The following is a 16,161-nucleotide window of genomic DNA, read 5'->3' as shown; positions in this document are numbered from 1 at the left end:
CTTCACGCCATTCGGGTATGCAGCTGGCAGAAGAGAGCACCGATCCAAAGGAAATCAGCTCGAGGTGACATTGAATAATAGCAGAGGATGGTTTCGATCCATCGACTCTGGGTTATGGGCCAGCACGCTCCCGCTGCGCCACTCTGCTGCCACGCTCTGAGCCCTGTCCACAGAGCGATTCAGCTTTTCATCTGGCACGCGGCTCGCACGTTCGAGACTGATGTCAAAGACCTCCGCTGCTGTCGTGTGATATGCTGTTTCGCAGACGTACGGAGGCTGTGTAAATAGAAACGTTTTTACTAAATTCCCACATTCTGTTGGTCGAACTGTGATTTCACACTGAATGTGTGAAATCACATGTGTCGCAGCGCAGACGGAGGCCATGCGGCCCACCTTCGCTCTGCTGGTTCTATACTTCAGTCAACGTGTGTCTATTCGTTTCATTCTCTCGCATTCTCAGCGTAAATCTGCACATCTGAACGTGACCACCGAATTCCCTTTTGTGTTCATTGAATCTTCCTCTTTGTCAATGTCCGACAGGGACTTACTGACACTAACCACTCCCTGTACGAAAACGTTCTTCCTCCTGTCATTTTTACTTGTTTTCCTGGTGACCTTAAAATTCTGCCGAATCGTTGTGGACCTTTCAGGTGTGGGAACATTTTCACAACATTATTTCCTGTTTCTAGGTCCCTCATGACTTGGAAAACTTCGGTTCTCCGAGGAGAGCTGTCCCAATTTTCCAATCTACCTTCATTGCTGACATTCCCCAAACACCGCACAGCTCACGTCAACCTGTTCGACACGACATCCAACCATTTCACTTCCCTGTTTTCTGCCTTGTCCGTACTCCAGACAGCCCAACCTCGTTTCACCAAGGTGCTTTTTGAGAAAATTAATCAGGCAGTTTTGCACAAGTCAAGTTTTAGAAAAACCTCGGGCTCGTCCGGGATTTGAACCCGGGACCTCTCGCAACTCATCACAGTACGGCACCCAAAGCGAGAATCATACGCCTAGACCAACGAGCCAGAGAGCCGGCCCGCGATAGATGCCCCACACCGCTTGAGTGACCTGAGACGTGCTCACTATGAAATACATTTGAGATTGCTCTAAGAATTGCTAGCGGCAAAGAGTTTCTCGAACAGCTGCTTCTCATTCAGTCTCCCTGCTGCTGTTTGTCACGTCCCCAGGAACCGGGCTCTCTCCACTGGCAGACAATTCAAACATTTTGTTTTGAAATTTTTCTATGACACCCGAGCGGCCAGTGACAAGCATTACCCTCCTCACCATGGGATACAGAGAACAGGAGAAGACCACGCAGATCTCCACAAGTGTATCAACTCGACTGTGCACATTGGGCCAGTATATCACTGTGAAATATTTATGTCCAAGCCTTTTTTCGGAAGCAGATGAGAAGGCGAGGTGCAGAACAGAGCGCAGTTATAAGGGAAAGCTGCTAAAGACGACATTGAGTGAATAGGAGAGAGTGGGTTATGGTCCCAACACGCACCCGTTGTGCCAGGGGTTACACTTCGGGTCCACTCTTCCTTCACTCGCAACACCCCACACCCACCTCCCATAGTGCCAAGTCGCTTTCGCCTGAAACTGCCGAATGTGCAACACCTGCCCATTTACCGGCTCCCTCCTGAATATCCAAGGGCTCAAACATACCTGCCAGGTGAAGCAGCACTTTTGCCACAACCTAGTCCACTGCATTCGCTGCTCACAGTGTCGTTTCCCCAATGTAGCATGAAGCATAAACTGGGTGACTGCTTCGCAGAACATCCCGGTTCTGCCCGCAGGAAAAAGGCCCTGACCTGGCGGTTGTCTGCCACTTTAACACATCACCCTGTTCCCTGACCAACATCTCTGTCTCAGGCTTGCAGCAGTGTTCTAGCTCCAGATGAAAGAACAACAACTCATTTTCCACTTGGAGACCTTACAGCCCTCCGGTCTTCAATATCGAGTTCCAGAACTTTAGGGCCTGAACTCCCCCATGTCCTTGACCCCTACCACACAAACGACTCCTTGTTATCACCTCGTCGGCTATGACAGACTACGTATTGTTAGCCACTAACAGTCTCCATGAGCAGCTATTCGCCCTCTCACGCGGATCGTTATTCACTCCTACGTCCTTCCTATTGTTCTCTCTCTCTGAGCTGGCGGCAAACACAGCAATGTACATTGGAGACTCTGAGCCAGCTGAAAGTTGCTCAGTGTGAAGTACATTCCACATTGCTCCAAGAATTGCAAGCAGCAAAGCGTTTCCAGAACTTCTGCTTGTCATTCTGTCCCCGGGGCGATGATGTTTGTCTCATCCCCAGGAACTGGACTATCTCCACTGCTCGATAATTAAACCAATTTATTTCTACTTGCACGTTGTTCTGGGGTGGGGTGGGGCGGGGTGTCGGGGTGTAGGGTGGGGGCGGGTAGAGTCTCTCTCTCTCTCTCTCTCACTCTCTGAAACCGTTGGGGTGAGAGGTGTCAGTTGCATTAATGCGGGGAACATGAACAACTTTGATTGTGAACTTTCTCCAAAGGTCTGTTATCTGAGAGATGGAAAGATGCTGTGCTGGAAGGACAGAAAGAAATGGACACCGAGGACTCTTCGCCCAGGTAAATTCACATTGTTGTGCAGCCTTCTTGGTGTTCAGAAATCGTCTTCACGCAGCAATCTTACGGAAAGTCTATAGCAAAGTGGGCATCGCTTTCTTTGTTGCTACCGCGCAGCAGTTAACATCTGAGCCCCAAGTGTCCCAGATGAAGAGAATCCGAGTGAAACCTTCACTCACTGAGAGTCCTCCCCACGGCCCTGAGCTGAGGGACTGCAGGCAGTCCAACACGGAAGGGACGGGTAAAAATGAACCAGTTTTGCTCCCTCAGCCTCCCTGTCCCAGAGACAGGCAGTGGGACGCCATAAACACGTAGCACCATTCTCGCGTAGACACAAGCCGTTCAACCCATCGAATCCACGCCGATTGCCTGTCTCTCTCTCTCTGAGGTTATTCACAATCGGTGGGATCCGTCCTAATCGTGGGGGAACTGTGTCTGAGTCGTGATGAGGTTTTTGACATGCTTGTCATTCACGTCTGAACCAGGGTAGCGAATTACTGCAGGGAATGGACGAAACCGCAAGACATTTGTTTCAACTTGACCAGCTGATTGGCATCGCAGAGAACTGGTTTTGCGATCCAGTTCAGAATAAAAACCGCCGAACAACAGAATGCCACTGAGACCTCTAAAACCACGCACCTTGCGTGGAGTGGATTTGGCGAGTGCATCGATATGCTTCACGCCATTCGGGTATGCAGCTGGCAGAAGAGAGCACCGATCCAAAGGAAATCAGCTCGAGGTGACATTGAATAATAGCAGAGGATGGTTTCGATCCATCGACCTCTGGGTTATGGGCCCAGCACGCTCCCGCTGCGCCACTCTGCTGCCACGCTCTGAGCCCTGTCCACAGAGCGATTCAGCTTTTCATCTGGCACGCGGCTCGCACGTTCGAGACTGATGTCAAAGACCTCCGCTGCTGTCGTGTGATATGCTGTTTCGCAGACGTACGGAGGCTGTGTAAATAGAAACGTTTTTACTAAATTCCCACATTCTGTTGGTCGAACTGTGATTTCACACTGAATGTGTGAAATCACATGTGTCGCAGCGCAGACGGAGGCCATGCGGCCCACCTTCGCTCTGCTGGTTCTATACTTCAGTCAACGTGTGTCTATTCGTTTCATTCTCTCGCATTCTCAGCGTAAATCTGCACATCTGAACGTGACCACCGAATTCCCTTTTGTGTTCATTGAATCTTCCTCTTTGTCAATGTCCGACAGGGACTTACTGACACTAACCACTCCCTGTACGAAAACGTTCTTCCTCCTGTCATTTTTACTTGTTTTCCTGGTGACCTTAAAATTCTGCCGAATCGTTGTGGACCTTTCAGGTGTGGGAACATTTTCACAACATTATTTCCTGTTTCTAGGTCCCTCATGACTTGGAAAACTTCGGTTCTCCGAGGAGAGCTGTCCCAATTTTCCAATCTACCTTCATTGCTGACATTCCCCAAACACCGCACAGCTCACGTCAACCTGTTCGACACGACATCCAACCATTTCACTTCCCTGTTTTCTGCCTTGTCCGTACTCCAGACAGCCCAACCTCGTTTCACCAAGGTGCTTTTTGAGAAAATTAATCAGGCAGTTTTGCACAAGTCAAGTTTTAGAAAAACCTCGGGCTCGTCCGGGATTTGAACCCGGGACCTCTCGCAACTCATCACAGTACGGCACCCAAAGCGAGAATCATACGCCTAGACCAACGAGCCAGAGAGCCGGCCCGCGATGATGCCCCACACCGCTTGAGTGACCTGAGACGTGCTCACTATGAAATACATTTGAGATTGCTCTAAGAATTGCTAGCGGCAAAGAGTTTCTCGAACAGCTGCTTCTCATTCAGTCTCCCTGCTGCTGTTTGTCACGTCCCCAGGAACCGGGCTCTCTCCACTGGCAGACAATTCAAACATTTTGTTTTGAAATTTTTCTATGACACCCGAGCGGCCAGTGACAAGCATTACCCTCCTCACCATGGGATACAGAGAACAGGAGAAGACCACGCAGATCTCCACGAGTGTATCAACTCGACTGTGCACATTGGGCCAGTATATCACTGTGAAATATTTATGTCCAAGCCTTTTTTCGGAAGCAGATGAGAAGGCGAGGTGCAGAACAGAGCGCAGTTATAAGGGAAAGCTGCTAAAGACGACATTGAGTGAATAGGAGAGAGTGGGTTATGGTCCCAACACGCACCCGTTGTGCCAGGGGTTACACTTCGGGTCCACTCTTCCTTCACTCGCAACACCCCACACCCACCTCCCATAGTGCCAAGTCGCTTTCGCCTGAAACTGCCGAATGTGCAACACCTGCCCATTTACCGGCTCCCTCCTGAATATCCAAGGGCTCAAACATACCTGCCAGGTGAAGCAGCACTTTTGCCACAACCTAGTCCACTGCATTCGCTGCTCACAGTGTCGTTTCCCCAATGTAGCATGAAGCATAAACTGGGTGACTGCTTCGCAGAACATCCGGTTCTGCCCGCAGGAAAAAGGCCCTGACCTGGCGGTTGTCTGCCACTTTAACACATCACCCTGTTCCCTGACCAACATCTCTGTCTCAGGCTTGCAGCAGTGTTCTAGCTCCAGATGAAAGAACAACAACTCATTTTCCACTTGGAGACCTTACAGCCCTCCGGTCTTCAATATCGAGTTCCATAACTTTAGGGCCTGAACTCCCCCATGTCCTTGACCCCTACCACACAAACGACTCCTTGTTATCACCTCGTCGGCTATGACAGACTACGTATTGTTAGCCACTAACAGTCTCCATGAGCAGCTATTCGCCCTCTCACGCGGATCGTTATTCACTCCTACGTCCTTCCTATTGTTCTCTCTCTCTGAGCTGGCGGCAAACACAGCAATGTACATTGGAGACTCTGAGCCAGCTGAAAGTTGCTCAGTGTGAAGTACATTCCACATTGCTCCAAGAATTGCAAGCAGCAAAGCGTTTCCAGAACTTCTGCTTGTCATTCTGTCCCCGGGGCGATGATGTTTGTCTCATCCCCAGGAACTGGACTATCTCCACTGCTCGATAATTAAACCAATTTATTTCTACTTGCACGTTGTTCTGGGGTGGGGTGGGGGGCGGGGTGTAGGGTGGGGGCGGGTAGAGTCTCTCTCTCTCTCTCTCTCACTCTCTGAAACCGTTGGGGTGAGAGGTGTCAGTTGCATTAATGCGGGGAACATGAACAACTTTGATTGTGAACTTTCTCCAAAGGTCTGTTATCTGAGAGATGGAAAGATGCTGTGCTGGAAGGACAGAAAGAAATGGACACCGAGGACTCTTCGCCCAGGTAAATTCACATTGTTGTGCAGCCTTCTTGGTGTTCAGAAATCGTCTTCACGCAGCAATCTTACGGAAAGTCTATAGCAAAGTGGGCATCGCTTTCTTTGTTGCTACCGCGCAGCAGTTAACATCTGAGCCCCAAGTGTCCCAGATGAAGAGAATCCGAGTGAAACCTTCACTCACTGAGAGTCCTCCCCACGGCCCTGAGCTGAGGGACTGCAGGCAGTCCAACACGGAAGGGACGGGTAAAAATGAACCAGTTTTGCTCCCTCAGCCTCTCTGTCCCAGAGACAGGCAGTGGGACGCCATAAACACGTAGCACCATTCTCGCGTAGACACAAGCCGTTCAACCCATCGAATCCACGCCGATTGCCTGTCTCTCTCTCTCTGAGGTTATTCACAATCGGTGGGATCCGTCCTAATCGTGGGGGAACTGTGTCTGAGTCGTGATGAGGTTTTTGACATGCTTGTCATTCACGTCTGAACCAGGGTAGCGAATTACTGCAGGGAATGGACGAAACCGCAAGACATTTGTTTCAACTTGACCAGCTGATTGGCATCGCAGAGAACTGGTTTTGCGATCCAGTTCAGAATAAAAACCGCCGAACAACAGAATGCCACTGAGACCTCTAAAACCACGCACCTTGCGTGGAGTGGATTTGGCGAGTGCATCGATATGCTTCACGCCATTCGGGTATGCAGCTGGCAGAAGAGAGCACCGATCCAAAGGAAATCAGCTCGAGGTGACATTGAATAATAGCAGAGGATGGTTTCGATCCATCGACCTCTGGGTTATGGGCCCAGCACGCTCCCGCTGCGCCACTCTGCTGCCACGCTCTGAGCCCTGTCCACAGAGCGATTCAGCTTTTCATCTGGCACGCGGCTCGCACGTTCGAGACTGATGTCAAAGACCTCCGCTGCTGTCGTGTGATATGCTGTTTCGCAGACGTACGGAGGCTGTGTAAATAGAAACGTTTTTACTAAATTCCCACATTCTGTTGGTCGAACTGTGATTTCACACTGAATGTGTGAAATCACATGTGTCGCAGCGCAGACGGAGGCCATGCGGCCCACCTTCGCTCTGCTGGTTCTATACTTCAGTCAACGTGTGTCTATTCGTTTCATTCTCTCGCATTCTCAGCGTAAATCTGCACATCTGAACGTGACCACCGAATTCCCTTTTGTGTTCATTGAATCTTCCTCTTTGTCAATGTCCGACAGGGACTTACTGACACTAACCACTCCCTGTACGAAAACGTTCTTCCTCCTGTCATTTTTACTTGTTTTCCTGGTGACCTTAAAATTCTGCCGAATCGTTGTGGACCTTTCAGGTGTGGGAACATTTTCACAACATTATTTCCTGTTTCTAGGTCCCTCATGACTTGGAAAACTTCGGTTCTCCGAGGAGAGCTGTCCCAATTTTCCAATCTACCTTCATTGCTGACATTCCCCAAACACCGCACAGCTCACGTCAACCTGTTCGACACGACATCCAACCATTTCACTTCCCTGTTTTCTGCCTTGTCCGTACTCCAGACAGCCCAACCTCGTTTCACCAAGGTGCTTTTTGAGAAAATTAATCAGGCAGTTTTGCACAAGTCAAGTTTTAGAAAAACCTCGGGCTCGTCCGGGATTTGAACCCGGGACCTCTCGCAACTCATCACAGTACGGCACCCAAAGCGAGAATCATACGCCTAGACCAACGAGCCAGAGAGCCGGCCCGCGATGATGCCCCACACCGCTTGAGTGACCTGAGACGTGCTCACTATGAAATACATTTGAGATTGCTCTAAGAATTGCTAGCGGCAAAGAGTTTCTCGAACAGCTGCTTCTCATTCAGTCTCCCTGCTGCTGTTTGTCACGTCCCCCAGGAACCGGGCTCTCTCCACTGGCAGACAATTCAAACATTTTGTTTTGAAATTTTTCTATGACACCCGAGCGGCCAGTGACAAGCATTACCCTCCTCACCAAGGATACAGAGAACAGGAGAAGACCACGCAGATCTCCACAAGTGTATCAACTCGACTGTGCACATGGGCCAGTATATCACTGTGAAATATTTATGTCCAAGCCTTTTTTCGGAAGCAGATGAGAAGGCGAGGTGCAGAACAGAGCGCAGTTATAAGGGAAAGCTGCTAAAGACGACATTGAGTGAATAGGAGAGAAGTGGTTATGGTCCCAACACGCACCCGTTGTGCCGGGGTTACACTCGGTCCACTCTTCCTTCACTCGCACACACCCACACCCACCTCCCATAGTGCCAAGTCGCTTTCGCCTGAAACTGCCGAATGTCAACACCTGCCCATTTACCGGCTCCCTCCTGAATATCCAAGGGCTCAAACATACCTCCCAGGTGAAGCAGCACTTTTGCCACAACCTAGTCCACTGCATTCGCTGCTCACAGTGTCGTTTCCCCCAATGTAGCATGAAGCATAAACTGGGTGACTGCTTCGCAGAACATCCCGTTCTGCCCGCAGGAAAAAGGCCCTGACCTGGCGGTTGTCTGCCACTTTAACACATCACCCAGTTCCCTGACCAACATCTCTGTCTCAGGCTTGCAGCAGTGTTCTAGCTCCAGATGAAAGAACAACAACTCATTTTCCACTTGGAGACTTACAGCCCTCCGGTCTTCAATATCGAGTTCCAGAACTTTAGGGCCTGAACTCCCCCATGTCCTTGACCCCTACCACACAAACGACTCCTTGTTATCACCTCGTCGGCTATGACGACTACGTATTGTTAGCCACTAACAGTCTCCATGAGCAGCTATTCGCCCTCTCACGCGGATCGTTATTCACTCCTACGTCCTTCCTATTGTTCTCTCTCTCTGAGCTGGCGGCAAACACAGCAATGTACATTGGAGACTCTGAGCCAGCTGAAAGTTGCTCAGTGTGAAGTACATTCCACATTGCTCCAAGAATTGCAAGCAGCAAAGCGTTTCCAGAACTTCTGCTTGTCATTCTGTCCCCGGGCGATGATGTTTGTCTCATCCCCAGGAACTGGACTATCTCCACTCTCGATAATTAAACCAATTTATTTCTACTTGCACGTTGTTCTGGGGTGGGGTGGGGCGGGGTGTTGGGGGGGGGGCGGGTAGAGTCTCTCTCTCTCTCTCTCTCACTCTCTGAAACCCTTGGGGTGAGAGGTGTCAGTTGCATTAATGCGGGGAACATGAACAACTTTGATTGTGAACTTTCTCCAAAGGTCTGTTATCTGAGAGATGGAAAGATGCTGTGCTGGAAGGACAAAGAAATGGACACCGAGGACTCTTCGCCCAGGTAAATTCACATTGTTGTGCAGCCTTCTTGGTGTTCAGAAATCGTCTTCACGCAGCAACTTACGGAAAGTCTATAGCAAAGTGGGCATCGCTTTCTTTGTTGCTACCGCGCAGCAGCAGTTAACATCTGAGCCCCAAGTGTCCCAGATGAAGAGAATCCGAGTGAAACCTTCACTCACTGAGAGTCCTCCCCACGGCCCTGAGCTGAGGGACTGCAGGCAGTCCAACACGGAGGGACGGTAAAAATGAACCAGTTTTGCTCCCTCAGCTCCCTGTCCCAGAGACAGGCAGTGGGACGCCATAAACACGTAGCACCATTCTCGCGTAGACACACCGTTCAACCCATCGAATCCACGCCGATTGCCTGTCTCTCCCTCTCCTCTGAGGTTATTCACAATCGGTGGGATCCGTCCTAATCGTGGGGAAACTGTGTCTGAGTCGTGATGAGGTTTTTGACATGCTTGTCATTCACGTCTGAACCAGGGTAGCGAATTACTGCAGGAATGGACGAAACCGCAAGACATTTGTTTCAACTTGACCAGCTGATTGGCATCGCAGAGAACTGGTTTTGCGATCCAGTTCAGAATAAAAACCGCCCGAACAACAGAATGCCACTGAGACCTCTAAAAACCACGCACCTTGCGTGGAGTGGATTTGGCGAGTGCATCGATATGCTCACGCCATTCGGGTATGCAGCTGGCAGAAGAGAGCACCGATCCAAAGAAATCAGCTCGAGGTGACATTGAATAATAGCAGAGGATGGTTTCGATCCATCGACCTCTGGGTTATGGGCCCAGCACGCTCCCGCTGCGCCACTCTGCTGCCACGCTCTGAGCCCTGTCCACAAGCGATTCAGCTTTTCATCTGGCACGCGGCTCGCACGTTCGAGACTGATGTCAAAGACCTCCGCTGCTGTCGTGTGATATGCTGTTTCGCAGACGTACGGAGGCTGTGTAAATAGAAACGTTTTTACTAATTCCCACATTCTGTTGGTCGAACTGTGATTTCACACTGAATGTGTGAAATCACATGTGTCGCAGCGCAGACGGAGGCCATGCGGCCCACCTTCGCTCTGCTGGTTCTATACTTCAGTCAACGTGTCATTCGTTTTCATTCTCTCGCATTCTCAGCGTAAATCTGCACATCTGAACGTGACCACCGAATTCCCTTTTGTGTTCATTGAATCTTCCTCTTTGTCAATGTCCGACAGGGACTTACTGACACTAACCACTCCCTGTACGAAAACGTTCTTCCTCCTGTCATTTTACTTGTTTTCCTGGTGACCTTAAAATTCTGCCGAATCGTTGTGGACCTTTCAGGTGTGGGAACATTTTCACAACATTATTTCCTGTTTCTAGGTCCCTCATGACTTGGAAAACTTCGGTTCTCCGAGGAGAGCTGTCCCAATTTTCCAATCTACCTTCATTGCTGACATTCCCCAAACACCGCACAGCTCACGTCAACCTGTTCGACACGACATCCAACCATTTCAACTTCCCTGTTTTCTGCCTTGTCCGTACTCCAGACAGCCAACCTCGTTTCACCAAGTGCTTTTTGAGAAAATTAATCAGCAGTTTTGCACAAGTCAAGTTTTAGAAAAACTCGGGCTCGTCCGGGATTTGAACCCGGGACCTCTCGCAACTCATCACAGTACGGCACCCAAAGCGAGAATCATACGCCTAGACCAACGAGCCAGAGAGCCGGCCCGCGATAGATGCCCCACACCGCTTGAGTGACCTGAGACGTGCTCACTATGAAATACATTTGAGATTGCTCTAAGAATTGCTAGCGGCAAAGAGTTTCTCGAACAGCTGCTTCTCATTCAGTCTCCCTGCTGCTGTTTGTCACGTCCCCAGGAACCGGGCTCTCTCCACTGGCAGACAATTCAAACATTTTGTTTTGAAATTTTTCTATGACACCCGAGCGGCCAGTGACAAGCATTACCCTCCTCACCATGGGATACAGAGAACAGGAGAAGACCACGCAGATCTCCACAAGTGTATCAACTCGACTGTGCACATTGGGCCAGTATATCACTGTGAAATATTTATGTCCAAGCCTTTTTTTCGGAAGCAGATGAGAAGGCGAGGTGCAGAACAGAGCGCAGTTATAAGGGAAAGCTGCTAAAGACGACATTGAGTGAATAGGAGAGAGTGGGTTATGGTCCCAACACGCACCCGTTGTGCCGGGGTTACACTTCGGGTCCACTCTTCCTTCACTCGCAACACCCCACACCCACCTCCCATAGTGCCAAGTCGCTTTCGCCTGAAACTGCCGAATGTGCAACACCTGCCCATTTACCGGCTCCCTCCTGAATATCCAAGGGCTCAAACATACCTGCCCAGGTGAAGCAGCACTTTTGCCACAACCTAGTCCACTGCATTCGCTGCTCACAGTGTCGTTTCCCCAATGTAGCATGAAGCATAAACTGGGTGACTGCTTCGCAGAACATCCCGGTTCTGCCCGCAGGAAAAAGGCCCTGACCTGGCGGTTGTCTGCCACTTTAACACATCACCCTGTTCCCTGACCAACATCTCTGTCTCAGGCTTGCAGCAGTGTTCTAGCTCCAGATGAAAGAACAACAACTCATTTTCCACTTGGAGACCTTACAGCCCTCCGGTCTTCAATATCGAGTTCCAGAACTTTAGGGCCTGAACTCCCCCATGTCCTTGACCCCTACCACACAAACGACTCCTTGTTATCACCTCGTCGGCTATGACAGACTACGTATTGTTAGCCACTAACAGTCTCCATGAGCAGCTATTCGCCCTCTCACGCGGATCGTTATTCACTCCTACGTCCTTCCTATTGTTCTCTCTCTCTGAGCTGGCGGCAAACACAGCAATGTACATTGGAGACTCTGAGCCAGCTGAAAGTTGCTCAGTGTGAAGTACATTCCACATTGCTCCAAGAATTGCAAGCAGCAAAGCGTTTCCAGAACTTCTGCTTGTCATTCTGTCCCCGGGGCGATGATGTTTGTCTCATCCCCAGGAACTGGACTATCTCCACTGCTCGATAATTAAACCAATTTATTTCTACTTGCACGTTGTTCTGGGGTGGGGGGGGGGGCGGGTGTGTTGGGTGGGGGCGGGTAGAGTCTCTCTCTCTCTCTCTCTCACTCTCTGAAACCCTTGGGGTGAGAGGTGTCAGTTGCATTAATGCGGGGAACATGAACAACTTTGATTGTGAACTTTCTCCAAAGGTCTGTTATCTGAGAGATGGAAAGATGCTGTGCTGGAAGGACAGAAAGAAATGGACACCGAGGACTCTTCGCCCAGGTAAATTCACATTGTTGTGCAGCCTTCTTGGTGTTCAGAAATCGTCTTCACGCAGCAATCTTACGGAAAGTCTATAGCAAAGTGGGCATCGCTTTCTTTGTTGCTACCGCGCAGCAGTTAACATCTGAGCCCCAAGTGTCCCAGATGAAGAGAATCCGAGTGAAACCTTCACTCACTGAGAGTCCTCCCCACGGCCCTGAGCTGAGGGACTGCAGGCAGTCCAACACGGAAGGGACGGGTAAAAATGAACCAGTTTTGCTCCCTCAGCCTCCCTGTCCCAGAGACAGGCAGTGGGACGCCATAAACACGTAGCACCATTCTCGCGTAGACACAAGCCGTTCAACCCATCGAATCCACGCCGATTGCCTGTCTCTCTCTCTCTGAGGTTATTCACAATCGGTGGGATCCGTCCTAATCGTGGGGGAACTGTGTCTGAGTCGTGATGAGGTTTTTGACATGCTTGTCATTCACGTCTGAACCAGGGTAGCGAATTACTGCAGGGAATGGACGAAACCGCAAGACATTTGTTTCAACTTGACCAGCTGATTGGCATCGCAGAGAACTGGTTTTGCGATCCAGTTCAGAATAAAAACCGCCGAACAACAGAATGCCACTGAGACCTCTAAAACCACGCACCTTGCGTGGAGTGGATTTGGCGAGTGCATCGATATGCTTCACGCCATTCGGGTATGCAGCTGGCAGAAGAGAGCACCGATCCAAAGGAAATCAGCTCGAGGTGACATTGAATAATAGCAGAGGATGGTTTCGATCCATCGACCTCTGGGTTATGGGCCCAGCACGCTCCCGCTGCGCCACTCTGCTGCCACGCTCTGAGCCCTGTCCACAGAGCGATTCAGCTTTTCATCTGGCACGCGGCTCGCACGTTCGAGACTGATGTCAAAGACCTCCGCTGCTGTCGTGTGATATGCTGTTTCGCAGACGTACGGAGGCTGTGTAAATAGAAACGTTTTTACTAAATTCCCACATTCTGTTGGTCGAACTGTGATTTCACACTGAATCAAAACATGTGTCGCAGCGCAGACGGAGGCCATGCGGCCCACCTTCGCTCTGCTGGTTCTATACTTCAGTCAACGTGTGTCTATTCGTTTCATTCTCTCGCATTCTCAGCGTAAATCTGCACATCTGAACGTGACCACCGAATTCCCTTTTGTGTTCATTGAATCTTCCTCTTTGTCAATGTCCGACAGGGACTTACTGACACTAACCACTCCCTGTACGAAAACGTTCTTCCTCCTGTCATTTTTACTTGTTTTCCTGGTGACCTTAAAATTCTGCCGAATCGTTGTGGACCTTTCAGGTGTGGGAACATTTTCACAACATTATTTCCTGTTTCTAGGTCCCTCATGACTTGGAAAACTTCGGTTCTCCGAGGAGAGCTGTCCCAATTTTCCAATCTACCTTCATTGCTGACATTCCCCAAACACCGCACAGCTCACGTCAACCTGTTCGACACGACATCCAACCATTTCACTTCCCTGTTTTCTGCCTTGTCCGTACTCCAGACAGCCCAACCTCGTTTCACCAAGGTGCTTTTGAGAAAATTAATCAGGCAGTTTTGCACAAGTCAAGTTTTAGAAAAACCTCGGGCTCGTCCGGGATTTGAACCCGGGACCTCTCGCAACTCATCACAGTACGGCACCCAAAGCGAGAATCATACGCCTAGACCAACGAGCCAGAGAGCCGGCCCGCGATAGATGCCCACACCGCTTGAGTGACCTGAGACGTGCTCACTATGAAATACATTTGAGATTGCTCTAAGAATTGCTAGCGGCAAAGAGTTTCTCGAACAGCTGCTTCTCATTCAGTCTCCCTGCTGCTGTTTGTCACGTCCCCAGGAACCGGGCTCTCTCCACTGGCAGATAATTCAAACATTTTGTTTTGAAACTTTTCTATGACACCCGAGCGGCCAGTGACAAGCATTACCCTCCTCACCATGGGATACAGGGAACAGGAGAAGACCACGCAGATCTCCACAAGTGTATCAACTCGACTGTGCACATTGGGCTAGTATATCACTGTGAAATATTTATACCCAAGCTTTTTTCGGAAGCAGATGAGAAGGCGAGGTGCAGAACAGAGCGCAGTTATAAGGGAAAGCTGCTAAAGACGACATTGAGTGAATAGGAGAGAGTGGTTATGGTCCCAACACGCACCCGTTGTGCCGGGGGTTACACTTCGGGTCCACTCTTCCTTCACTCGCAACACCCCACACCCACCTCCCATAGTGCCAAGTCGCTTTCGCCTGCAACCGCCGAAAGTGTAACACCTGCCCATTTACCGGCTCCCTCCTGAATATCCAAGGGCTCAAACATACCTCCCAGGTGAAGCAGCACTTTTGCCACAACCTAGTCCACTGCATTCGCTGCTCACAGTGTCGTTTCCCCAATGTAGCATGAAGCATAAACTGGGTGACTGCTTCGCAGAACATCCCGGTTCTGCCCGCAGGAAAAAGGCCCTGACCTGGCGGTTGTCTGCCACTTTAACACATCACCCTGTTCCCTGACCAACATCTCTGTCTCAGGCTTGCAGCAGTGTTCTAGCTCCAGATGAAAGAACAACAACTCATTTTCCACTTGGAGACCTTACAGCCCTCCGGTCTTCAATATCGAGTTCCAGAACTTTAGGGCCTGAACTCCCCATGTCCTTGACCCCTACCACACAAACGACTCCTTGTTATCACCTCGTCTGCTATGACAGACTACGTATTGTTAGCCACTAACAGTCTCCATGAGCAGCTATTCGCCCTCTCACGCGGATCGTTATTCACTCCTACGTCCTTCCTATTGTTCTCTCTCTCTGAGCTGGCGGCAAACACAGCAATGTACATTGGAGACTCTGAGCCAGCTGAAAGTTGCTCAGTGTGAAGTACATTCCACATTGCTCCAAGAATTGCAAGCAGCAAAGCGTTTCCAGAACTTCTGCTTGTCATTCTGTCCCCGGGGCGATGATGTTTGTCTCATCCCCAGGAACTGGACTATCTCCACTGCTCGATAATTAAACCAATTTATTTCTACTTGCACGTTGTTCTGGGGTGGGGTGGGGCGGGGTGTAGGGTGGGGGCGGGTAGAGTCTCTCTCTCTCTCTCTCTCACTCTCTGAAACCCTTGGGGTGAGAGGTGTCAGTTGCATTAATGCGGGGAACATGAACAACTTTGATTGTGAACTTTCTCCAAAGGTCTGTTATCTGAGAGATGGAAAGATGCTGTGCTGGAAGGACAGAAAGAAATGGACACCGAGGACTCTTCGCCCAGGTAAATTCACATTGTTGTGCAGCCTTCTTGGTGTTCAGAAATCGTCTTCACGCAGCAATCTTACGGAAAGTCTATAGCAAAGTGGGCATCGCTTTCTTTGTTGCTACCGCGCAGCAGTTAACATCTGAGCCCCAAGTGTCCCAGATGAAGAGAATCCGAGTGAAACCTTCACTCACTGAGAGTCCTCCCCACGGCCCTGAGCTGAGGGACTGCAGGCAGTCCAACACGGAAGGGACGGGTAAAAATGAACCAGTTTTGCTCCCTCAGCCTCCCTGTCCCAGAGACAGGCAGTGGGACGCCATAAACACGTAGCACCATTCTCGCGTAGACACAAGCCGTTCAACCCATCGAATCCACGCCGATTGCCTGTCTCTCTCTCTCTGAGGTTATTCACAATCGGTGGGATCCGTCCTAATCGTGGGGGAACTGTGTCTGAGTCGTGAT

General features: G+C 50.2%; 4 non-coding genes across 4 annotated transcripts; all 4 read right to left on the bottom strand.

Moving 5' to 3' along the window:
- Positions 1-3,366: 3,366 nt before the first annotated feature.
- On the bottom strand, positions 3,367-3,438 carry trnam-cau (transfer RNA methionine (anticodon CAU)). Its single transcript has one exon. It is a non-coding gene; the product is annotated as a tRNA-Met (tRNA).
- A 3,210-nt stretch (positions 3,439-6,648) lies between these two features.
- On the bottom strand, positions 6,649-6,720 carry trnam-cau (transfer RNA methionine (anticodon CAU)). The gene has a single exon. It is a non-coding gene; the product is annotated as a tRNA-Met (tRNA).
- A 3,198-nt stretch (positions 6,721-9,918) lies between these two features.
- trnam-cau (transfer RNA methionine (anticodon CAU)) lies at positions 9,919-9,990 on the bottom strand. The gene has a single exon. It is a non-coding gene; the product is annotated as a tRNA-Met (tRNA).
- A 3,206-nt stretch (positions 9,991-13,196) lies between these two features.
- trnam-cau (transfer RNA methionine (anticodon CAU)) lies at positions 13,197-13,268 on the bottom strand. The gene has a single exon. It is a non-coding gene; the product is annotated as a tRNA-Met (tRNA).
- Between the last annotated feature and the right edge of the window lie 2,893 nt (positions 13,269-16,161).

Source organism: Hemiscyllium ocellatum, unplaced genomic scaffold, assembly GCF_020745735.1.
Source record: "Hemiscyllium ocellatum isolate sHemOce1 unplaced genomic scaffold, sHemOce1.pat.X.cur. scaffold_1613_pat_ctg1, whole genome shotgun sequence".
NCBI classification, from domain to species: Eukaryota; Metazoa; Chordata; class Chondrichthyes; order Orectolobiformes; family Hemiscylliidae; genus Hemiscyllium; species Hemiscyllium ocellatum.
This window is presented reverse-complemented; position numbering and strand designations above follow the sequence as displayed.